This window comes from Lithobates pipiens, unplaced genomic scaffold, assembly GCF_037356315.1.
Source record: "Lithobates pipiens isolate NorthernLeopardFrog02 unplaced genomic scaffold, aLitPip1_a1.2 Scaffold_27, whole genome shotgun sequence".
In the NCBI taxonomy this organism is placed as follows: domain Eukaryota; kingdom Metazoa; phylum Chordata; class Amphibia; order Anura; family Ranidae; genus Lithobates; species Lithobates pipiens.
The window spans coordinates 33,880,050-33,905,303 of record NW_027507788.1 but is presented as its reverse complement, the minus strand read 5'-3'; the positions used below and the strand labels follow the sequence as shown (position 1 = coordinate 33,905,303).

The window sequence follows — 25,254 nt, the reverse complement described above, 5'->3', positions numbered from 1 at the left end:
CAGGAAGAGACAACAACATACAGGTAGGTTGTTTCATGAAGACGGGCCACCCTGCTGCAGTATATGTATGGTGGGGGGTCCAGAAGTGGTTAATTCAAATTGAATTAAATTAAATTAAATTAAAGTCAAATTGACTGTTCACTTTGTAAAGGATATTTCCCTAGAGCTTAGTGAATTTCACCTTGCAAAGAATATCCAATCACATGCAAGCAAAAAAAAAAAAGCATTTTTGCTTGCACTTTATTGAATGGTGGAAGTCAGCAGAGCCTCACCTTATTTACTAAGTTCTGGGGAAAATGACTGTAAATTGCAACTTCCCTTCCCTTAAAAACAGGCTATTTGCAGTAAACCAACCCCTATGTGTCCAAACAAGAGGCATTTATTACATTTATCTTTGTCAAAACAAAGCAAGTGGACAAAGTTTTGTTGGTGAAATAATATCCTTATTTCTTCATAACACACCACTTTCGCAATTTTTATAAAAAGATTTTTCTTGAGAATTGAAAGTCATTACAGAACTCTATTCACACCGCAGTTCCTAAACTTCCTCAAACAAGACTGTAACTTTCTAGAAAACGCCACAAATCACAGCTGCCATTGGCTTTTTGTTCTCTTTAGGCGACACCAAAAAAAATAAAAGGAAAATTAGGAAAGGAAAGGAGAGGCCCAGGCGCTACCTGTCATAGCTAAATAAAATATGTATATAAACCCTATGTGTGTGAGCAAAGTAGTGCCTCCAGCACCAGGGAGAGAAAGGAAGAGAAAATTCCAGGTAAGTAGTAGTTATCACTAGTGATGGACGAACTTCCGACGGGACGTTTCGCGAACGCGAAACGCGAACGGACACAAACGTTCGCGAAAACGACCGTTCGCCGCGGGCTCCATTGACTTCAATGGGAGGCGAATTTCGCAAACCTTTAGGTCGAATTTGCGGCCACGGGGTAATTATTAGGGGGTAGCACGTAGTCCCACCACCTGGACAATAGCATAATACATGTATGAGGTGAATTTGGGATCGATAACTACAAGCATTTTTTTTTTATTTGGGAAATTGTTCTGACAATTCAGGACTATGGAGCTAATGAAGGCAATGGAGGAGAGGGAAGGTCAGGGACCAGGGTAGGCAAACAAGAGGGTGCAGGAGATACAGAGCACTGACAGCAGCACCGTAATACAGAGCACTGACATCAGCACCGTGACATACAGCGCTGACAGCAGCTCCGTGACATACAGCGCTGACAGCAGCTCCGTGACATACAGCGCTGACAGCAGCTCCGTGACATACAGCGCTGACAGCAGCTCCGTGACATACAGCGCTGACAGCAGCTCCGTGACATACAGCGCTGACAGCAGCACCGTGACATACAGCGCTGACAGCAGCTCCGTGACATACAGCGCTGACAGCAGCTCCGTGACATACAGCGCTGACAGCAGCTCCGTGACATACAGCACTGACAGCAGCTCCGTGACATACAGCGCTGACAGCAGCTCCGTGACATACAGCGCTGACAGCAGCACCGTGACATACAGCGCTGACAGCAGCTCCGTGACATACAGCGCTGACAGCAGCTCCGTGACATACAGCGCTGACAGCAGCTCCGTGACATACAGCGCTGACAGCAGCTCCGTGACATACAGCGCTGACAGCAGCTCCGTGACATACAGCGCTGACAGCAGCTCCGTGACATACAGCGCTGACAGCAGCTCCGTGACATACAGCGCTGACAGCAGCTCCGTGACATACAGCGCTGACAGCAGCTCCGTGACATACAGCGCTGACAGCAGCTCCGTGACATACAGCGCTGACAGCAGCACCGTAAGCAGCCCCAGGAGGAAGTCAGCACAGCACAGGGATGGTGTGATCCCCTCATAATAAGAACCCCCAGGAGGAAGTCAGCACAGCACAGGGATGGTGGGAGCCCCTCATAATAAGAACACCCAGGAGGAAGTCAGCACAGCACAGGGATGGTGGGAACCCCTCATAATAAGCAGCCCCAGTAGAAATATGACACCGCTCAACCTCTTCAAAGAGGAGGGTAGGGGCATATAGTACGGTGTGCTTTTTTGGGTCAGGGAAGTGAGCCAAATGAATTAAGAAGGTCTGTGTGCTTGATTCCAAAAATTGTTTATAGACATATACATGGTCTACTGATCACATGTGTTGAATTCCTCCGAGATCCATGCCTCATTCATTTTTAGAAATGTGAGGTAGTTAACACTGTGGTGAGCTAGGCGAGTACGCTTATCGGTCACAATCCCCCCTGCTGCGCTGAACGTCCTTTCGGACAGGACACTGGATGAGGGGCAAGCCAACAGTTCGATTGCAAATTGGGCAAGCTCTGGCCAGAGGTCAAGCCTGCCCACCCAGTAGTCTAGGGGTTCATCACTCCTCAGAGCGTCCACATCGGCCGTTAACCCAATGTAGTCGGACACCTGACGGTCTAGGCGTTCCCTGATGCTGGATCCGGATGACACCTGTCGATGGGTCGGCTGAAAGAATGACCTCATATCCGAAGTCACCAACACATCTTCAAACCGGCCTCTTCTTGCAGGCGCTGTTGGATTGGTACCCGCAAATCCTTCTCTGGGAGTGGGAATTGCTCCTCTGCCAGCGCACGCAAAAGCAGAATGCAGCATTTCTCGAAGCAAGGCCTGGAAGTGCTGCATTCTGACAGCCCTCTGCGACGGCGGTAACATTTCCGCCATTTTGTGTTTGTACCGGGGGTCTAAGTACGTTGCCACCCAGTACTGGTCCTTGACCCTCATGCTTTTTATACGGGGGTCCCTATTAAAACACTGGAGCATGAAGGCCCCCATTTGCACTAAAGTGGAAGCGGTGTGGTGGCCTGGCTCCTGCTCATCATCCAGGATAATGTCGTCCTCTTCATTCTCCTCTCCCCATCCTCGCACAACAGGGATCCCAGAAAGGTTTAAAGCATGCTCTTCTTGCTCCTGCTCATCCGCCCCGGCACCATCCTCCTCTGACTCCTCATCAGACTCCTGTTGTTGACTTGTCTCAGATAGAGTAGCCCCCCCTGGGAATTCATCCAGCATTGCGACTTCCTCATCTTCCCGCTCCTGCTCCTCCACAGCCTGATCAATGACACGACGCAATGCACGCTCCAGAAAGAAGGCATAAGGTACCATGTCACTGATGGCGCCATGGCTGCGACTGACCAGTTTGGTGATCTCCTCAAATGGCCGCAGAAGTCTGCATGTGTCGCGCATGAGCAGCCACTGGCGCGGTGAAAAAAAACCCAGCTCCCCAGAACCGTTTCTTTCGCAGAGTTCATACAGGTAGACGTTAACTGCACGTTTCTGCTGGAGCAGCCTATCAAGCATATAGAAGGTTGAGTTCCATCGCGTCGGGCAATCGCAAATAAGACGTCTGACCGGCAGATGGTGTCGCCGCTGAATGTCAGCAAGGCGAGCCATGGCCGTGTAAGATCTTCTGAAATGGGCCGAGATTTTCCTTGCCTGCCGCAAGATGTCCTGGACCCCAGGGTATTTGACAAGGAATCGCTGCACGACCAAGTTTAAGACGTGTGCCATGCACGGCACGTGCGTGATTTTGCCCTGTTTCAATGCGCTAAGCAGATTGGCACCGTTGTCACACACCACTTTACCAACTGTCAAATTGAGCGGTGTTAGCCACTCATCTGCCTGTGAACGCAAAGCTGAAAGGAGTGCCGGGCCAGTGTGGCTCTTTGCTTCCAGGCACAACAGACGCAGCACGGCATGGCAACGTCTCACCTGGCATGTGGAATAGGTTCTGGGGAGCTTGGGCGGTGCAGTGGAAGAGACGCTAGCAGCGGAAAAGGAGGAGGCAGCTGAGGAGGAGAGGGAGGAGGATGGAGTAGGAGGAGGAGAAGAAGAGTCAGGCCTGCATGCAATCCGTGGCGGTAAAACCAAATCTACACGGGTGCCACGGGTTACATGCTTGACGGCCGTCAGAAGGTTCACCCAGTGGGCAGTAAAACTGATATACCTTCCCTGCCCGTGTTTGCTAGACCACGTGTCTGTGGTCAGATGTATCTTGGCACCGACACTGTGTGCCAGAGATACATTCACTTGCCGCTGAACATGGCCATATAGCTCTGGGATGCCCTTCTCTGAGAAATACTTCCTTCCTGGGACCTTCCATTGTGGTGTTCCAATGGCCACAAATTTGCGAAAGGCCTCCGAGTCCACCAGTTTATATGGCAGTAGTTGGCGGGCTATGAGTTCTGACAAGCCAGCCGCCAACCGTTGGGCAAGAGGGTTATCCGGCGTCATCATTTTTTTACGCTCAAACATTAGGCCCACGGAAGCCTGCCTTTTTGCAGAAAAATGTGAGCTTGGCGTGATGGAAGGTGGAGTGGAGGACAATTGTGAGGAGAGAGGAGAAGGAGAAGTAGAAGACGAGGCTGGACGGTGAGAGCCTGCAGTGTGGCTTTGTGTGTTCCGTTGCTCCCACTGGGCTCGGTGATGGCTGCTCATGTGCCTTCTTAAGGCGGTCGTCCCTAGGTGAGTATTGGGCTTACCGCGACTAACGCGTTGACTGCAAAGATTGCAGATGGCAACGCTATTGTCAGCAGCGGACACGTTAAAAAAAGCCCACACTGCGGAGCCATGTGCCGGTGTCCTGGGAGCGCCAGATGTGACCGTACATGGTCGATGACTCGCTCCTGATACATTTGCAGTCTGCTTTGTCCCTGCTGTGCAATGTAAGTCATTGCTGCTTCTCCTCCCTATCTGCTGGTCCATATCTCCCTCTGAACTCCCCTCCTCTTCCTCTCTTGTGGGCACCCACGTGACATCACTAGACACGTCATCATCAACGTCACCTTCCCCACCGCTATAAGTAGAGTAGGCAGCAACACCGGGGACCAACCTCCTCCTTGGGCTGATCTGGGTACTGGCGTCAGACTGCTGAGTAGCGCTTGTTGCTACCTCCTCTTCCTGATCCAATACCAAGAGTGGCTGCGCATCAGAAATGTCCTCTTGATATGGATCGGAAAATAATTCCAGTGACTCAAGCGGAAGGTATGTGGTGGTGGTGGTGGTGGTCGTGTTGTTGGTGGTAGTGTCTTTGGGGGTGCACATAGCAGAGAGTGAAGAAGAGGGTGCAGATCGAGAGGATGAGGAGGGTGCAGAAGAGTAAGGCTGAGCGAGCCACTCAACCAAGTCTGGTGCATCCTTTAAAGTAATTGAACGCACCTTCTGCAACTTCCCACTTTGGCTCAAGCCTGTTGCTCCTGCCCTACCCCTACCACCCCTGCGGAAGGGCCTGCCTCTTCCTCTGCATGTCATTTTTTAAATGACCCTGTGACAAAACTCTTAGTCCCTATACCGCTGAAGGACTGCTGCAGTATAGGTGAGCGGTCAGCAGTGGTGCACGTCAACCCTATCTATTGTGGACCTATAGCGGTCCTTACAGAACAGCAGACTGTACCGCACTCAAGCCTATGTACCGTAGCACCCTATACCAAGTTACCAGTCCTTATAAGAACTTTTGTGGACCAAGCAGGTTGTGTATTAGTGTTTAGCAGACTGTACGTCAGTCCCTATACCGCTGAAGGACTGCTGCAGTATAGGGCAGCGGTCAGCAGTGGTGCACGTCAACCCTATCTATTGTGGACCGATAGCGGTCCTTACAGAACAGCAGACTGTACCGCACTCAAGCCTATGTACCGTAGCACCCTATACCAAGTTACCAGTCCTTATAAGAACTTTTGTGGACCAAGCAGGTTGTGTGTTAGTGTTTAGCAGACTGTGCGTCAGTCCCTATACCGCTGAAGGACTGCTGCAGTATAGGGCAGCGGTCAGCAGTAGTGCACGGCAACCCTATGTATTGTGGACCGATAGCGGTCCTTACAGAACAGCAGACTGTAACGCACTCAGGCCTATGTACCGTAGCACCCTATACCAAGTTACCAGTCCTTATAAGAACTTTTGTGGACCAAGCAGGTTGTGTGTTAGTGATTAGCAGACTGTACGTCAGTCCCTATACCAATGAAGGACTGCTGCAGTATAGGGCAGCGGTCAGCAGTAGTGCACGGCAACCCTATGTATTGTGGACCGATAGCGGTCCTTACAGAACAGCAGACTGTAACGCACTCAGGCCTATGTACCGTAGCACCCTATACCAAGTTACCAGTCCTTATAAAAACTTTTGTGGACCAAGCAGGTTGTGTGTTAGTGTTTAGCAGACTGTGCGTCAGTCCCTATACCGCTGAAGGACTGCTGCAGTATAGGGCAGCGGTCAGCAGTGGTGCACGTCAACCCTATCTATTGTGGACCGATAGCGGTCCTTACAGAACAGCAGACTGTACCGCACTCAAGCCTATGTACCGTAGCACCCTATACCAAGTTACCAGTCCTTATAAGAACTTTTGTGGAACAAGCAGGTTGTGTGTTAGTGATTAGCAGACTGTACGTCAGTCCCTATACCAATGAAGGACTGCTGCAGTATAGGGCAGCGGTCAGCAGTAGTGCACGGCAACCCTATGTATTGTGGACCGATAGCGGTCCTTACAGAACAGCAGACTGTACTGCACTCAGGCCTATGTACCGTAGCACCCTATACCAAGTTACCAGTCCTTATAAAAACTTTTGTGGACCAAGCAGGTTGTGTGTTAGTGTTTAGCAGACTGTGCGTCAGTCCCTATACCGCTGAAGGACTGCTGCAGTATAGGGCAGCGGTCAGCAGTAGTGCACGGCAACCCTATGTATTGTGGACCGATAGCGGTCCTTACAGAACAGCAGACTGTACTGCACTCAGGCCTATGTACCGTAGCACCCTATACCAAGTTACCAGTCCTTATAAGAACTTTTGTGGACCAAGCAGGTTGTGTGTTAGTGATTAGCAGACTGTACGTCAGTCCCTATACCAATGAAGGACTGCTGCAGTATAGGGCAGCGGTCAGCAGTAGTGCACGGCAACCCTATGTATTGTGGACCGATAGCGGTCCTTACAGAACAGCAGACTGTAACGCACTCAGGCCTATGTACCGTAGCACCCTATACCAAGTTACCAGTCCTTATAAAAACTTTTGTGGACCAAGCAGGTTGTGTGTTAGTGTTTAGCAGACTGTGCGTCAGTCCCTATACCGCTGAAGGACTGCTGCAGTATAGGGCAGCGGTCAGCAGTAGTGCACGGCAACCCTATGTATTGTGGACCGATAGCGGTCCTTACAGAACAGCAGACTGTAACGCACTCAGGCCTATGTACCGTAGCACCCTATACCAAGTTACCAGTCCTTATAAGAACTTTTGTGGACCAAGCAGGTTGTGTGTTAGTGATTAGCAGACTGTACGTCAGTCCCTATACCAATGAAGGACTGCTGCAGTATAGGGCAGCGGTCAGCAGTAGTGCACGGCAACCCTATGTATTGTGGACCGATAGCGGTCCTTACAGAACAGCAGACTGTAACGCACTCAGGCCTATGTACCGTAGCACCCTATACCAAGTTACCAGTCCTTATAAGAACTTTTGTGGAACAAGCAGGTTGTGTGTTAGTGATTAGCAGACTGTACGTCAGTCCCTATACCAATGAAGGACTGCTGCAGTATAGGGCAGCGGTCAGCAGTAGTGCACGGCAACCCTATGTATTGTGGACCGATAGCGGTCCTTACAGAACAGCAGACTGTAACGCACTCAGGCCTATGTACCGTAGCACCCTATACCAAGTTACCAGTCCTTATAAGAACTTTTGTGGACCAAGCAGGTTGTGTGTTAGTGATTAGCAGACTGTACGTCAGTCCCTATACCAATGAAGGACTGCTGCAGTATAGGGCAGCGGTCAGCAGTAGTGCACGGCAACCCTATGTATTGTGGACCGATAGCGGTCCTTACAGAACAGCAGACTGTACTGCACTCAGGCCTATGTACCGTAGCACCCTATACCAAGTTACCAGTCCTTATAAAAACTTTTGTGGACCAAGCAGGTTGTGTGTTAGTGTTTAGCAGACTGTGCGTCAGTCCCTATACCGCTGAAGGACTGCTGCAGTATAGGGCAGCGGTCAGCAGTAGTGCACGGCAACCCTATGTATTGTGGACCGATAGCGGTCCTTACAGAACAGCAGACTGTAACGCACTCAGGCCTATGTACCGTAGCACCCTATACCAAGTTACCAGTCCTTATAAGAACTTTTGTGGACCAAGCAGGTTGTGTGTTAGTGATTAGCAGACTGTACGTCAGTCCCTATACCAATGAAGGACTGCTGCAGTATAGGGCAGCGGTCAGCAGTAGTGCACGGCAACCCTATGTATTGTGGACCGATAGCGGTCCTTACAGAACAGCAGACTGTACCGCACCCAAGCCTATGTACCGTAGCACCCTAGACAGACCAAGTTACCAGTCCTGATAAAGAGCTTTGTGGAACAAGTGAGTTGTGAATGATTAGCAGACTGCAGCAGAAGGGCAGCAGTCAAGTATAATATTCTTTCTATATTTGGAAGAAAGAATATTATACGTGTACAAGCCTATTACCGTACCACTGATACCAGTCCTGAAAAGAACCTTTGTGGAACTAATAGTAACAGCAAGTCTTTAAAATTATCCTCACTGCCTGACACACTGCTTCCTGCCTGTCCCTATACAAATTGGCAAAAAAGAGTAGGCTGGAACGATTAGCTGGAACAGCTCTTTTGTGGACCTGATAGTAACAGCTAATGATGATGATGATGATGATGATGAAGAAAGACTAATCTGGCTGAGCTGTCCCTAAAATAGCAGCATACAGCGCTCTGTCCCTTTATCTAAACTGACAAAAGAAACTCAGGCTGCTGACCTAACACCTATACCAGTCCTGAAAAGAACTTTTGTGTACCAAATAGCTAGCGTTTTCTCTGTCCCTACTCCACACAGGATCCTTTCCCTACAGTGACAGAAGAAAGAATGTAAAATGGCCACCGGATCGGGTGTATTTATAGGTTAGGGGGAATGTCCAAGTGTCCATGAGCTGTCATGTCTCAATTGGTTGTCCTGTAACACATGATAAACGTGTCACGAAAGGTTAAAGTTCTTGTATACATTAAACACGTAAGTCCGCCGGGGCGAACGACGGAAAAAGGCGTTCGAACCCGCGGACGGCGAAAGTCGGAAATTCGCCGCGAAACGACCGCCGGGCGAACCGTTCGGCCATCACTAGTTATCACCACACACAGGAGATCACAGTAAAAGATCTTATAGAGAATGTCTCTTATAGAGTTATATCCAGAGCGGGCTGCACAAAGGTACTAGGGACAGGTGACTCTCACGAAAAAGCCAATTTGTGCCCAAATTGTACATAAATGTATAACCGGTGAATAAATAAATATAAAAATTCCAGAAAGTATACATTTTTTACAGTACTGACTAAGCGGTTGTATAAGTACAGTCTAAGTACCACTATAAGAGGTCATAGATGTAAATAGGTACCAGAATGTGACTGTGCTCAATATACCATAAGTGCTATAGATATATATAAGAAATGTGCAAATAAATTATATATGTGCAAACAATTATGTATCTGTACAACAGATATAAACATGTACAACAAATAATATATGTTATGTGCAAAAATAGCAATCGGTGTACACTGTTGTGCAAAAAATGCAAAAAATTGTGCACAAAAAATGTGCTAAAAATGTGCAGAAAAAGTGCAGCGGTTATGCCGAGTACATAATTTAGTCAAAGGATCGTCCTACACGGACAATGGATACAGTCCTTTTGAAAGACAAAACAAAAAACAAAAGGCAAAAAACAAAAAACCTAAACCAGAAAAAGACCAAAAAAGAGAGCCAGAAAATATATATTATTATATGGGACCTGGAATGAATCCAGGAACAGAGATAAAAATGAAAATAAAAATAAAAATAGAGAAATAAATAAATACAAGTCCACATAAAGTTTCAAAATCTTCCAGTGGTTGCAGATAAAGGTGACTGGTGCTCAAACATGAAAGAATTCAGGTGACTTCCGTGCTTGCCCCCTCAGGTCCCCACTCACCAAAACTCTATGCCCACACGGGGCGATCAGGCCTTCAATATTGCACGATGCAGGATCTGGTTGTTCCACGAGTAGGCACGTCCGAAGGGGGCACATCCAGCGAAAAACCCACTTTCCAGCTATATCACCTTCCTTGGTATGTGGACTAATTTATACTCAGTAAGTAGTGCTGTGCCAGGGGATCCTCAGAAAAATAAAAAGGGTCTCATAGTGAAGTATCTTCAGACTTTCAAAAAAAAAAAGAAAAAGTTTTTGCAAAAATACGCTCAAAAAAAATGTTTTATGCAAACTTTATTACGCCAGCAAAGATAAAAAAAAAAAAAATATATATATATATATATATATATATATATATATATATGTATATATATATATATATGTATATATATATGTATATATATATATATATATATATATATATATATATATATATATCTATATATATATATATATATATATATATATATATATATATATATATATATGTGTATATATATATATATATGTATATGTATATATATATATATATATATATGTATATATATATATATATATATATATATATATATATATATATATATATATATATATATATATATATATATATATATATATATATATATATATATATGACAAAAGTAAAATAAAAAATCTTATTAAAAAACAGTAACAAAACAGAAAAAACACAAGGCAAAAAACAAAAAAATATATTTTTGTAACTGTCCCCGGAGTCACAGTCCCAAAACAGGTGACTCAAAACATAAAAAGTCTATTTAAAAGTTAATAGCAAAGGTTGTTTGTTATCATAGACCAGGGCAGGAGCATTTAGCACCCTCTATATGGCCAGTATGACCGAAGGAGCCCTTGGGTGAGATATCCCCTAGACCCTTGGGGTCACTACGTAGCTGCAGAGCGTGACACCACAGGGTACGGGGAATTTACTCACCGCTGGAACCTGAGGGGGGCGAGCACGGAAGTCACCTGAATTCTTTCATGTTTGAGCACCAGTCACCTTTATCTGCAACCACTGGAAGATATTGAAACTTTATGTGGACTTGTATTTATTTATTTCTCTATTTTTATTTTTATTTTCATTTTTATCTCTGTTCCTGGATTCGTTCCAGGTCCCATATAATAATATATATTTTCTGGCTCTCTTTTTTGGTCTTTTTCGGGTTTAGGTTTTTTGTTTTTTGCCTTTTGTTTTTTGTTTTGTCTTTCAAAAGGACTGTATCCATTGTCCGTGTAGGACGATCCTTTGACTAAATTATGTACTCGGCATAACCGCTGCACTTTTTCTGCACATTTTTAGCACATTTTTTGTGCACAATTTTTTGCATTTTTTGCACAACAGTGTACACCGATTGCTATTTTTGCACATAACATATATTATTTGTTGTACATGTTTATATCTGTTGTACAGATACATAATTGTTTGCACATATATAATTTATTTGCACATTTCTTATATATATCTATAGCACTTATGGTATATTGAGCACAGTCACATTCTGGTACCTATTTACATCTATGACCTCTTATAGTGGTACTTAGACTGTACTTATACAACCGCTTAGTCAGTACTGTAAAAAATTTATACTTTCTGGAATTTTTATATTTATTTATTCACCGGTTATACATTTACAATGTACAATTTGGGCACAAATTGGCTTTTTCGTGAGAGTCACCTGTCCCTAGTACCTTTGTGCAGCCCGCTCTGGATATAACTCTATAAGAGACATTCTCTATAAGATCTTTTACTGTGATCTCCTGTGTGTGGTGATAACTACTACTTACCTGGAATTTTCTCTTCCTTTCTCTCCCTGGTGCTGGAGGCACTACTTTGCTCACACACATAGGGTTTATATACATATTTTATTTAGCTATGACAGGTAGCGCCTGGGCCTCTCCTTTCCTTTCCTAATTTTCGTTTTGTTACATCTCACACTCCTTTGGGCCTGTGAGACATAGGGGCGGCGACACCTTATTTCGATAGCTTATTGTCTGGGTTACTTACACATACCATTCAGCGCGGCTGTGGTCCTTTGAGACCGCTCTCATATAGTTTCTTACCAAAAAAAAAAAATCTGTTTTAAAAATGAATACATATTGTTGTTTTTGCAATACATAGTAACAGATACAACACTTCATAGTACATAGAATGGTGGGGATACAACTCACTAAGGAGGACAATGCTTACAGAGATCTATGGTGGTATAAGATAGGATACAAGCAGCAACCCAAGTATTGAATATCTATCAAGAATTGCTTACATAGTTTTACCACATTGGTTGAACAATCAATACAATTTTAAATGAATGAAGATGTTTTATTCAGATTTCTTCTGTATTGAGACTGTTAGGATTCAGAACAGAAAAGAAAGAAGGTTATTAAAAGAAAACAAATTTCCCCCTTGCATGAGTGTCCCCATTAGAGCCCCCCTTATATAAGTTCCCCCAAACATCAGTACCATGATCAGAGCCTCTCTTTACATCAGTGTCCCCATCCAAGTCCCCCTTACATCAGTGTCCCAATCAGAGTCCCCTTACATCAGTGTCCCAATCAGAGTCCCCTTACATCAGTTTCCCCATCCAAGCGCCCCCTTACATCTGTGTCCCAATCAGAGTCCCCCTTACATCAGTGCCCCCATCAGAGCCCCCTTACATCAGTGTCCCCATCAGAGCCCCCTTACATCAGTGTCCCCATCAGTGCCCCCTTACATCAGTGTCCCCATCAGAGTCCCCCTTACATCAGTGTCCCCATCAGAGTCCCCCACACATCAGTGCCCCATCAGAGTCCCCATCAGAGGCCCCCTTATATAAGTGCCCCCACACATCAGTGCCACTATCAGAGTCTCTTCTTACATCAATGTCCTCATTAGAGCCCCCCTTAAATCAGTGTGTCCCATCAAAGTGTCTCCTGACACCAGTGTCCTCATTACAGTACCCCTTACAACAGTGTCTCAATCAGAGTCCCCCTTTAATCAGTGTCCCCATCAGGGCTCCACTTACATCAGGGTCCCCATGAGAGTGACCCCTTACATCTATTTCTCTAGCAAAGTTCCTGCTTACATTAGTATCACCATCAGAGTACCTCTCACATCAGAACTCCCCTTACATAAGTGTTTCCATCAGATCCCCCCATTATCAGTGTTCCCATCAGAGGCCCCCTTATAAAAGTTCCCCCTTACATCAGTTTCCCATTTCAGAGTTCCCACTTACATCAGTGTTCCCATCAGAGTCACTCCTTACATATATTTCTCTATCAGAGTTCCTGCTTACATTAGCATCTACATCAGAGTACCACTCACATCAGTGTACCTCCTTACATCAATGTCTTCATCAGAGTCTCTCCTTACATGAATGTCCCCGTCAGAGTCTCTCCTTACATCAGTGTCCTCGACAGAGTCTCTCCTTACATGAATGTCCCCGTCAGAGTCTCTCCTTACATCAGTGTCCCCGACAGAGTCTCTCCTTGCATGAATGTCCCCATCAGAGTCTCTCCTTACATCAATGTCCCCGTCAGAGTCACTCCTTACATCAATGTCTTCATCAGAGTCTCTCCTTACATCAGTGTCCCTGTCAGAGTCTCTCCTTACATGAATGTCCCCGTCAGAGTCACTCCTTACATCAATGTCTTCATCAGAGTCTCTCCTTACATCAGTGTCTCCATCAAAGTCCCTTCTTACATCTATTCCTCCATCAGAGTACCCCTCACATCTGAGTCCCTCCTTACATCAGTGTCTTCATCAGAATGCACTTTTCTAAATCACAGGGTCTTCTGCACACAGTGGTCACAGACATTTCTCTGCTGCCCTCCATGGGCTGTCAATACGGGAATTGGAACTCACAGGTAATAAATACAATTCACACCATCAGTTTCCATCAGAAATCTAGACATACGTTTACTTTGGTGTCTACAGATCAAAGTTCTGGCAGATACCTACATGTAATAACAACATTGCCTGGATTTCGAAACGATAAAAACTTTGCATTGCAACAACAAAATATAGTCGGGTTTTCTCAAGTTTGATTGCAAAAGCAGAAAAACTAAATTTAAAAGAGAAGTATGGGAATTTTTTTTACATTTTAGAATCTTACTTACCTAGGTGGATGCAACATTGGTCAGATGCTGCATCTGTCCCCCCTGGTTCTAAAGCCCCATAGACACTATCAGATTTTCTGCTGATTTTTTTCCTTCAGATTTACCAAAACCATGTAGTGCAAGGGCCTGCCTGATTGCATACAAATTGAAATTGCTAAGGTTTGACCTCATATTGTATGGTTTTGGTAAATCTGAAGGAAAAAATCAGCAGAAAATCTGATAGTGTGTATGGGGTTTAATGCTGAGAGCTGAGTGATTAAACACCGCCGATCACTCAGTTCTCAGAGCTTCCTGAGCAGAGAGCTGGTGACTGTCATTCACAGCTATCTGCTCTGCCCCTCCAGCGCTCACTGGAGCACTGGGCTGTGTAGGGGCGGTAGTGGCCAGTTCAGGCTCTCAGTGGTTCACTGAGAGGCTAAGCTGAGTGCCGATCCAGGCATGTGGGCAGATCCCAAACATATGGTCATGATCTTTCCCGGGTCTGGACCGGCTCTGTGACTCCAGCGAGCGGCGGGCTTCAGCCCACTGTCTACTTAAAACAGGTCACAGGAGTGCAGAGTGAACTGCACTCCTGTGATCCATAGGAGAAGTACAACCAAACCAGCTTTCCCTGTACTTCTCGTTTAACCAGTCGCCAACCGGGCCATAGCGAAATGACGGCGCGGGCGGCCTATTCTGGGTGGATGCCAGTGGGACGTCCTCCCAGAGTGTTGCTCTCGCGTACCCCCTGCGGCGCGCTCCCGCAAACATACATGACCACGGATTGCGGTAAATGGGCACTTGTAGCGGCCGTTTAACCATGTGATCGCTCTGTCATTTGAAAACGAACCGGCGTCATGTCATGAGACCGGTTTCTCCCTTCCCTCTCTGTACCGATCTATACAGTGTGAGGGGAGAGGGGGAGAGATCGTTTTTACCAGCGCTGTAGGCTGGATCTGTAGTGCCCACAGCGCTGCTCTGTGCCAATACTGTGCAATACTCTGCAATAATGTACAACACTCTGCCAATATTCTGCAATAATGTGCAATACTCATGAGCAGTGTCTTTATTTGTTCCTATGTTATATATGTATTATAACAAAATGGGAATGTATGAGTCATTTGTATAAATTGTGATGTATTTACACCATAACAGACAGTGTTATCATTATGCTCTGAGGCATTGAATGTATGTGTCTTGTTTTTAGAAATAAAATATTGTTAAAATTATCCTTTTTTTAAAAAAAATCTGTGTCTGTGCCTAAAAAGTCCATCACTATCAACAGATAGTTGTTCTGTTTTTTAGTAAATCCAAATATCGGGACGTGGCATGTCTATTATGTAGTGTATCCTCAGTACCACCCTATGTCTGATATGCACCTAATTTAATGTGCGATACTATGCCAATACTCTGCCAATACTCTGCAATACTCTGCAATACCCTGCCAATACTCTGCCAATACCCTGCAATACCCTGCGATACTCTGCCAATACCCTGCAATACCCTGCTAATACTCTGCCAATACCCTGCCAATACTCTGCCAATACTCTGCAATACCCTGCAATGCTCTGCCAATACCCTGCAATACCCTGCCAATACTCTACCAATACTCTGCCAATACTCACCAATAAATTTTAACAGAAACAAAGATGTATTTTTTATTTTTTTACCGAATTCTCTGTCTTTTTTAATTTATAGCGCAAAAAATAAAAAACCCAGTGGTGATTAAATACCACCAAAATAAAGCTTGATTTGTATGAAAAAAAGTACAAAAATGTCATATGGGTACGGTGTTGCATGACTGAGTAATTGTCATTTAAAGTGTGAGAGCACCGAAAGCTGAAAATTGGTCTGGTTAGGAAGGGGGTTTAAGTGACCAGTTATCAAGTGGTTAAAATAACTTGAACAGTTACAAAACACAATATTAGCATCGTTTTCTTATCTAGTGGCTGCAGTTATATCTAACCTTGACTGTTGTATAACAGTATAACTCATTCCAACCCCCCACACTTAACCCTATTATCCCCCATTAAATTGAGACGACACCGGGTTGGAGTAACAAAGGCCGTAGTGGCCTACTTTATTTTAAATAACAAATAAACAATAAACCAATAAAATTCTGTATGAATATAAAAACTTCAGTTATCAAAAAACACTATCTGGCATTGGTCTGTGCAGGCATTTTTGTAAACTTCTATAACAAATAACCCAACTGGCACTGCGGTCCCTCTCCAAGTGTAATATTAGGCCTCAAGCCGACAAGCAGGCTCAGAGACAAACACTGTCCGTAGTGCCCCATAACACTTTCCGTCTACCTTAGTTGTCCGGAAACCACCATCAGGAGCCATCCAGCGATAGTTCCTGAACTTTACTTTCTATATCTCCTTCCCCTGCACAGACCAACACCCGCCTCCACTACGACATCCACAGTTCAGCACCTGTCATGAGAAAAGAAAATGACACACAACACAAACATGCACGAAAAACACAGCACCAATAAAGGGAGGGTGGGTGGGAACGTTTTCCCTGACCTTCTGTTGAACTCCGATGATGCATCGGGAGTATAAATAAACTCAGCCCCAGCCCGTCCCCCTCGGCACCTAAGTCCCTCCTCTAGCCTTTACATTCCTAACTGTTAACCCAGTCATGCCCGCCCTTCGCCTATTCCTTTCTGTCTTTTTGCTGCGGGCTCCCTTTATTTCAACATGTACTACATTTTTTTTCTTCCATGTAATAGAAGTTGCACATGTATAAAAAAATAAATAAAAAAAAAATACACTTTTTTGCAGTAACCAAAAGAAAAGGGAACTGTGCAGATGTATATGGGAGCCAAACAGCTTCTATCTTCAGCTCGTTCAATTTAGCTTCTTTGGCAAAAAAAACCTGGAAGCTGATGGGTTTCTATGTAGAGCTGCACCAGATTTTTACATTACCCAATTTCAGTAAATGAACCCCAATGGGTCTCCAACAATTTTCTTTTTTATAAGTATCACATCCCCACTGAAATATGTGATACGGAATGGAATGTTGGTTAAATATTTATATAATTAGGTATTATCTTACTGGCAATTACAGTGGTGTGAAAAAGTGTTTGCCCCCTTCCTCATTTCCTGTTCCTTTGCATGTTTGTCACACTTAAGTGTTTCGGAACATCAAACCAATTTAAACAATAGTCAAGGACAACACAAGTAAACACAAAATGCAATTTGTAAATGAAGGTGTTTATTATTAAAGGTGAAAAAAAATCCAAACCATCATGGCCCTGTGTGAAAAAGTGATTGCCCCCTAAACCTAATAACTGGTTGGGCCACCCTTAGCAGCAACAACTGCAACCAAGCGTTTGCGATAACGTGCAATGAGGCTTTTACAGCGTCCTGGAGGAATTTTGGCCCACTCATCTTTGCAGAATTGTCCTAATTCAGTTACATTAGAGGGTTTTCGAGCATGAACTGCCTTTTTAAGGTCATACCACAACATCTCAATAGGATTCAGGTCAGGACTTTGGCTAGGCCACTCCAAAGTCTTCATTTTGTTTTTCTTCAGCCATTCGGTGGTGGACTTGCTGGTGTGTTTAGGATCATTGTCCTGCTGCAGAACCCAAGTTCGTTTCAGCTTGAGTACACGAACAGATGGTCGGACATTCTCCTTCAGGATCTCTTGGTAGACAGCAGAATTCATAGTTCCTTTTATCACGGCAAGTCTTCCAGGTCCTGAAGCAGCAAAACAGCCCCAGACCATCACACTACCACCACCATATTTTACTGTTGGTATAATGTTCTTTTTATGAAATGCAGTGTTCCTTCTATGCCAGATATACTTGGACACACACCTTCCAAAGAGTTCCACTTTTGTCTCATCGGTCCACAGAATGTTGTCCCAAAAGTCTTGGGGATCATCAAGATGTGTTGTGGAGAAATTGAGACGAGCTTTGATGTTCTTTTTGCTCAGCAGTGGTTTTCTCCTTGGAACTCTGCCATGCAGGCCATTTTTGCCCAGTCTTTTCCTGATGGTGGAGGCATGAACGCTGACCTTAACTGAGGCAAGTGAGGCCTGCAGTTCCTTGGACGTTGTTGTGGGGTCTTTTGTGACCTCTTGAGTCGTCGCTGTGCTCTTGGGGTAATTTTGGGTGGCCGGCCACTCCTGGGAAGGTTCACCACTGTTCCATGTCTTCGCCATTTGTGGATAATGGCTCTCACTGTGGTTCGCTGGATTCCCAAAGCTTTGGAAATGGCTTTATAACCCTTTCCAGACTGATAGATCTCAATTACTTTCTTTCTCAATTGTTCCTGAATTTATTTTGGGTCTCGGCATGATGTGTAGCTTTTAAGGATCTTCTGGTGGACCTTACTGTGTCAAGCAGCTCCTATTTAAGTGATGCCTTGATTGTGAACAGGTGTGGCAATAATCAGGCCTGAGTGTGGCTATAGAAATTGAACTCAGGTGTGGACAACCACAGTTATAGTATGTTTTAACAAGGGGGGCAATCACTTTTTCACACAGGGCCATGATGGTTCAGATTTTTTTTCACCTTTAATAATAAACACCTTCATTTACAAATTGCATTTTGTGTTTACTTGTGTTGTCCTTGACTATTGTTTAAATTGGTTTGATGTTCCGAAACACTTAAGTGTGACAAACATGCAAAGGAACAGGAAATGAGGAAGGGGGCAAACACTTTTTCACACCACTGTATTAACCATTAACTGTTATGCCTCGTACACGCGATCTGAATTTTGGTCGCAAAAAGCTCTGATGGTTTTCCCGATGGAATTCCGACAGGATTTCGCTCAAGCTGTCTTGCATACACATGGTCACACCAAATTCCGACCGTCAAGAACGCGGTGACGTACAACACTTACGATGGGACTAGAAAAAGGAAGTTGAATCTGGGCATGCGTGAGTTTTTGTGCGTCGGAACTGCATACACACGATGGGAGTTTTTTAGATACTTTTTCCGTCTGAAAAATTGAGAACGTGCTCTCAATCTTTTTCTGGCCGAAAATTCCGCCAGCAATAGTCCGATGGAGCCTACACACGGTCGTATTTTCTGACGAAAAGCTCTCATCGGTCTTTTGCTGCCCGAAATTCCGACCATGTGTACGCGGCAAAAAAGATGGAACTTGAACTTTTTGGATGTGTGTATATAAGTATTTTTTCCTTCCAAAATAAATGTGGATATAATAACATAAAAATATATAGCTATCAAAAATAAAACTACTTTACATTGTAGCAAAGTGTCATTTCTTCAGTGTTGTCACATGAAAAGATAGAAGAAAATATTTACAAAAATGTGAGGGTGTACTTACTTTTGTGAGATACGATATATGAAATTAGAGAAGGAGGGAGGGAAAGGGAAAGTTAAAGGGAGGGTAAATGATTAGATGAATAACCAGAAGAAAGGGGGAATTTGAGGAATAAATGGATGAAGGAAGGATGGAGGATGGAGTGGAATGTATATATATATATATATATATATATATATATATTGCCTTGCGAAAGTATTCGGCCCCCTTGAACTTTTCAACCTTTTGCCACATTTCAGGCTTCAAACATAAAGATATAAAATTTAAATTTTTTGTGAAGAATCACTAACAAGTGGGACACAATTGTGAAGTGAAATGAAATCTATTGGATATTTTAAACTTTTTTAGCAAATAAAAAACTGAAAAGGGGTGCGTGCAAAATTATTCTGCCCCTTTACTTTCAGTGCAGCAAACTCACTCCAGAAGTTCAGCGAGGATCTCTGAAAGATCCAATGTTGTCCTAAATGACTGATGGTGATAAATAGAATCCACCTGTGTGTAATCAAGTCTCTGTATAAATGCACCTGCTCTGTGATAGTCTCAGGGTTCTGTTGAAAGCGCAGAGAGCATCATGAAGACCAAGGAACACACCAGGCAGGTCCGTAATACTGTTGTGGAGAAGTTTAAAGCCGGATTTGGATACAAAAAGATTTCCCAAGCTTTAAACATCCCAAGGAGCACTGTGCAAGCGATCATTTTGAAATGGAAGGAGTATCAGACCACTACCAAGACCTGCCCGTCCCTCTAAACTTTCAGCTCAGACAAGGAGAAGACTGATCAGAGATGCAGCCAAGAGGCCCATGATCACTCTGGATGAACTGCAGAGAACTACAGCTGAGGTGGGAGAGTCTGTCCATAGGATAACAATCAGTCGTACACTGCACAAATCTGGTCTTTATGAAAGAGTGGCAAGAAGAAAGCCATTTCTCAAAGATATCCATAAAAAGTCTTGTCTAAAGTTTGCCACAAGCCACCTGGGAGACACACCAAACATGTGGAAGAAGGTGCTCTGGTCAGATGAAACCAAAATCCAACTTTTTGCCCACAATGCAAAACGATATGTTTGGCGTAAAAGCAACACAGCTCATCACCCTCAACACACCATCCCCACTGTCAAACATGGTGGTGGCAGCATCATGGTTTGGGCCTGCTTTTCTTCAGCAGGGACAGGGAAGATGGTTAAAATTGAGGGGAAGATGGATGCAGCCAAATACAGGACCATTCTGGATGAAAACCTGTTGGAGTCTGCAAAAGACCTGAAACCGGGACGGAGATTTATCTTCCAACAAGACAATGATCCCAAACATACAGCAAAATCTACAAAGGAATGGTTCACAAATAAACGTACCCAGGTGTTAGAATGGTCAAGTCAAAGTCCAGACCTGAATCCAATCGAGAATCTGTGGAAAGAGCTGAAAACTGCTGTTCACAAACGCTCTCCATCCAACCTCACTGAGCTCGAGCTGTTTTGCAAGGAAGAATGGGCAAGAATTTCAGTCTCTCGATGTGCAAAATTGATAGAGACATACCCCAAGCGACTTGCAGCTGTAATCGCAGCAAAAGGTGGCTCTACAAAGTATTAACGCAAGGGGGCCGAATAATTTTGCACGCCCCACTTTTCATTTTTTTATTAGTTAAAAAATTTCTAAAATCCAATAGATTTCGTTCCACTTCACAATTGTGTCCCACTTGGTGATTCTTCACAAAAAATAAAAATTTGATATCTTTATGTTTGAAGCCTGAAATTGAGCAAAAGGTTGAAAAGTTCAAGGGGGCCGAATACTTTCGCAAGGCACTGTATATACACACACAGTGCCTTGAAAAAGTATTCATACCCCTTGAAATGTTCCACATTTTGTCATGTTGCAGCCAAAAACATAAATGTATTTTTATGTGATAAACCAACACAAAGTCAATACTTTTTAGAACCACCTTTCACTGCAATTACAGCTGCAAGTCTTTGTGGGGATGTCTCTACCAGCTTTGCACATCTAAAGAGTGACATTTCTGCACATTCTTCTGTAAATAATAGCTCAAGCTCTGTCAGATTGGATGGAGAGCGTCTGTGAACAGCAATTTTCAAGTCTTACCACAGATTCTCAATTGGATTTAGGTCTGGTCTTTGACTGGGCCATTCTAACACATGAATATGCTTTGATCTAAACCATTCCATTGTAGCTCTGGCTGTATGTTTAGGGTCGTTGTCCTACTGGAAGGTGAACTTCTGCCGCAGTCTCAAGTATTTTGCAGATTTCCCTGTATTTGGCTCAATCTATCATTCCAATCAACTCTGACCAGCTTCCCTGTCCATGCTGGAAAAAAAGCATCTCCACAACAGGATGGTGTGTTCAGGGTGATGTGCAGTGTTATGCTGCATACACACGACCAGACTTTCCAGCATACTTGGTCCGGAATCCGTCAGACAATTCGATCGTGTGTGGGCTCCAGCGGACTTTTTTTCCCCAAAAGTCAGACGGACCTAGAAATAAAACATGTTTCAAATCTATCCAACGGACTCAAGTCCGAAGGACTAAAAATCTGGAAAACCGTTTGCCTGTGCCGCGTACACATGACCGGACTTTTCGACGGGCTAGGTCCGACGGTCTTCCCGACAGCGGAGGTCCGACAGACTTTCTGAACGAAACGGACCTGGCTGTGAACGTGATGATGTAAACGGGACTAAACAAGGAAGTTCAATAGCCAGTAGCCAATACCTGCCCTTACGTCGTAGTCCGTCGGACTAGCACACAGGCGAACGGTTTTCCAGATTTTTAGTCCATCGGACTTGAGTCCGTTGGATAGATTTGAAACATGTTTTATTTCTAGGTCCGTCTGACTTTTGGGAAAAAAAAGTCTGCTGGAGCCCACACGATCGAATTGTCCGACGGATTTCGGACCAAGTATGCCGGAAAGTCTGGTCGTGTGTATGCAGCATAACACTGCACATCACCCTGAACACACCATTACCGCTGGAGAATCAGAGGACAGGGACCCCTGGTAGGTCACTTGGCAAAGCTCCTTTTCCACCCCAGCACTGTATACAAACTCCCCCCCCCCCCCCCCCACACACACACACACACACTACACAGGGCAGAGATCACATTCCTTTACACACAGCCTGTCAGTCTTCACAGGGTGTATCTGGCTTTTATGTTGCCCTTCTGACCTGTGAATTTCTCTGGTCGGAAAGGCAGTGTAGTTGCAGTAGGCAGATACACCCTGTGCAGATTATGGCTGACTGGCTGTATTGTAAAGGAATGTGATTTCAGCCTTGCGGAGGAGGAACAGTATAGAGTGCTGTAATGGGAAAGGAGCTCAGCAGCCGGGTATAGCATGCAGGGTAGAGGGGGTGGTCAGGGGGCTTGGGGGGGCAACTTAGATTGGGGAGGACAAAGCCGCCTGACACAAAATCTGGAGCCTGCAGCCCTTCAGGGCCCCCCTGAGGAGGTGTTAAGGGGTTTGTTTTAGCAATTTCTGAAGGTTTCTCTGTCAGTGTTGGCAGGTCACCTTCCGGAGGTGTGTGTCTTTTCCCCAGTTGTCAAGGAAGTGGGGTAAGTGGACATCCTTAGCTGGAGGGTACAGAGGATCTCAGCTGGTGGCTAGAAGACACTGAGCAGTGGCAGACCTCACCAGTGACAATGGTCCCATCGTGGCTACAGGACGGCACTCTCCTCCTCTTGCCTCACTGAGCTTGGTTACCATTCCATGTTGCCAGCACACAGCAAAGACACTTCCCCCATCCTGGGCTGTTCTCACCTCATGCTCTTCTCCATTCAGGAAATGGATCACAGCTTCTCCCCAGCCAATGGGAACAGTAGGGTGTGGACTGTGGAAGGCAAAGTAGAATCCCAGTACTAGAGCATGGCTGTAGAGCCCTGGGGCAGATCGGAGCTGGATTTTGTGGAGGATATGATAATATGACAGGGAGGCTGCAGGGACCCCCTGGATCTAGGGTTGGGGTTTGCGATTGTGACCCCTGCTACCCCTTATGCTATGCCCATGGATATAAACCTTTATTCTGGTTGAGTGCCACTCTATGCCAATCTCTTCTTTATTCCACATTTATAGAGTTGATGGTACTTCACACCTCCCAACTGTCCGAGATGCGAAAGAGGGGCGCTATTTAATACAAAACAGGTGGCCAAAGAACTTCCTTCTTCCATGTTGTCCAAAGCTAAAATGCCAAAAATGACTAGTTAAACCAACCAGTGCCATTGCTTCCTTTACTTTATACTAGCTTTTTAAAATAACAAATACAATCATTGTTGGTGGGATGGAAGGTTTAATTTAATAAAACATTGTTTGGCAGTTAAATTGTTAATTTTTGTATAAAGCTCTATAAAATAAAGCCAAAAAGACGGATGGCTGAGAAGAAAATGGGGACAGAATGATCTGACCTCTAAAGAGGCACAGTTCCTCTAAATTTAGAACATTTGGGAGATGCAGCATACTGCTTAACCCTTTTACTGGAACTGAACATGCTTCCCTACTGCTCAGAGCCTTGCTTGTGTGCTATAAAAAAATCCCATAGTGCATCACAGGTAAAACAGAGCTAGACCCTACTATCCTTTATACCCATGGAAGCTGCCATCGTTGCCTCTGTTTAATCCGCAACTGCCATGGTGCTGCACATGTGATCAGTAATGACACCAGTCATTTGATGACTTGACAGTTTGGTTGAGAGCACAAGCAACAGCGACAGTTATCATTGACGGCATGCCCAGAATGTAACTGTTTTGGGAAACTTTTAATTTGATGGATTTACTTCAGCTTTAAGCATGACTACTTGGAAATAAAGAGAACCTTGTCAAGAGAAAAAGGTAATCTGCTGACTTCCTACTATTAATAATAGATTACAGCTCAACTCTGAGCAATATTTTGTAAAGGGAGCCACACAACCATTGACTTAAATAAAACATCAGTTCTTGCTGCAATACTCACATCCTCTCCAGTGCTGTATCCTACAGTAATCCTATTTTGATCTTAGATGTACTCTTCTAGATGTGTCTTCTAGGTTGAATGGTGCCTAGAGTCTTTGAACCCAACAGACAAGAGACATACTGTGGATGCAGGGTGTCATAGAAAGGTTAGTATATAAGAAAGGCTTAAAATACTGCAAGATTGGGCATGGGGGGTTGTTCCAGGGGAGGATGGGGGAGCAGTCGGAGACGGGGACGGGTGGGGGGGGTGAGTCCAGAGTTTCATCTTGCAACAAGGGAAATGTCAGAAACCATGAAATCAGGCCAAGACAGAAGTACGGTTAAATCACACTTGTTTAGTAATAAAATTAAAAAGAACAAACGTATTCAAAACATAGCCAAAATTCAGTAACTGGAATGGATAGTCAGCCAAGCAGAGGTCAGGGATAAATGTAGTGGAGCAGCAAGCAGGATCTGGAGCCAGAAGGAATGTCAGCAAAGCAAGGCTTGAACAGGATTGCAGGAGATAGTTTCTCTGATGTGGACCAAGGTGAAGGCAGAGACCCTCTGGACTGGACGGCTTAAGTAGGCAGGACTGATGAGCATGATCATCAATAGCTGAGTAACTGTGGAGAGATAGGAGCTGGCAATTTAGCCGACAGTTGAGCGGCCAGCTCAGAGAAGGAAGGGCTGAGCCCAGCCCTGACAGGAAGTCAGAACTTTCTCCAGGTTCATGAGAAAGCTTAGAGCTTCAGCATGAAAGCCAGGCCACAAGGTGACAACACTACTGCAATTTCACTGGAGAATGCACAGAGTTGTCACCCTATTACAAGGAATAGCAATGGATACGCTGGTGGGATCAACAGGTAACACAAATATGTTACGGGAAAACTCAGAAATTAAAAAGTACACTAAAGCTAACACAGTGGGCAACACAGTAAAGATTAAAGCACTACAAGAAAAACTCAAAACAAG

The 25,254-nt window shown here is 44.6% G+C and overlaps 1 protein-coding gene across 1 annotated transcript in view; it reads left to right on the top strand.

Annotated features, from left to right (window-relative positions):
- LOC143933753 (chemerin-like receptor 1) overlaps positions 1 to 25,254 on the top strand; it is a 445,780-nt gene that overhangs the window by 222,018 nt on the left and 198,508 nt on the right. The window lies entirely within an intron of this gene.